The sequence below is a fragment of the Molossus molossus genome, unplaced genomic scaffold (assembly GCF_014108415.1).
Source record: "Molossus molossus isolate mMolMol1 unplaced genomic scaffold, mMolMol1.p scaffold_m16_p_16, whole genome shotgun sequence".
NCBI lineage: Eukaryota > Metazoa > Chordata > Mammalia > Chiroptera > Molossidae > Molossus > Molossus molossus.
The window spans coordinates 19816218-19817187 of NW_023425351.1; positions in this window are offsets into that span (position 1 = coordinate 19816218).

Genomic DNA, 970 nt, shown 5'->3' on the forward strand with positions numbered 1-970 from the left:
TGCCAAGCTCACGTAGAATGTACTGAACTCCTGTTCCTCATTCAGAACTTGATGTCCTTCCACCAGTCACTCCTTCCCACACCCCCTGCTGGCTAGTTGCACTCTCTGTGATCCTACATCTCAATGTACCTGCTACTCTCTAACCACAGTGTGTCCTGTATGTCATGACCTTTTTGTTTGTCATTACCTACTTGATATCCCTGAGAAGTCTGCTCAGGGGCAATGGATGAATTATTCACAACCGTGCTGTGCAGGGTCTAGCATAGTGAATGGCTCATATCTTTGTTGAATGTTGCTGTGCTGGTGGGATGGTAGGAACAAAAGTAAGACTCCAGAAATAGTAGGATCCTAGGCTCATGTAGGGTCCAGACATTTAGCTTATACCCATTTTGTACTTAATTATGTCATGAGCCTTTTCCTCAACAGGAACAATAAGGGTCATTGAGCAGCCCCCTAAGGAGCCTTCTGCAGGGAACTGCATGCAATAGGGAATCCATATATTTGGTTAGTCATGTGAATCTTACTTCTTTTAAATAATCACCTTCTCAATGGTCTCTTAGCTGGAGGAATGATGCTAAAAGCAGTACGAGTGTCATACTCGAGGTGTGTTTCTAAGTTGTTGTTTTTTAAGAAAAATGTTTTTATTGATATTTTGGAGAGAGGAAGGGACAGAGAGGTAGAAATGTTGATGTGAGAGAGAAACGCTGATCAGCGGGCTGCCTCCTGCCCGCCCCACACTGAGGATTGATCCTGCAACCCAGGATGTGCCCTGACTGGGAATCAAACTGGGATGTCTCAATCTGTGGGATGATGGTCAGTCCACTGAGCCACACGGGCCGGGCTCCAAGTTCTTCATCACTGTCTCCTGAGTCCTTCTATACCTTACTGGCATTCAGCATACTTTTCAGATACAAAATCTTTCTTGTACATTGCTTTTTTTTTCAGTTGACGATCTTAAATTTGCTATGTC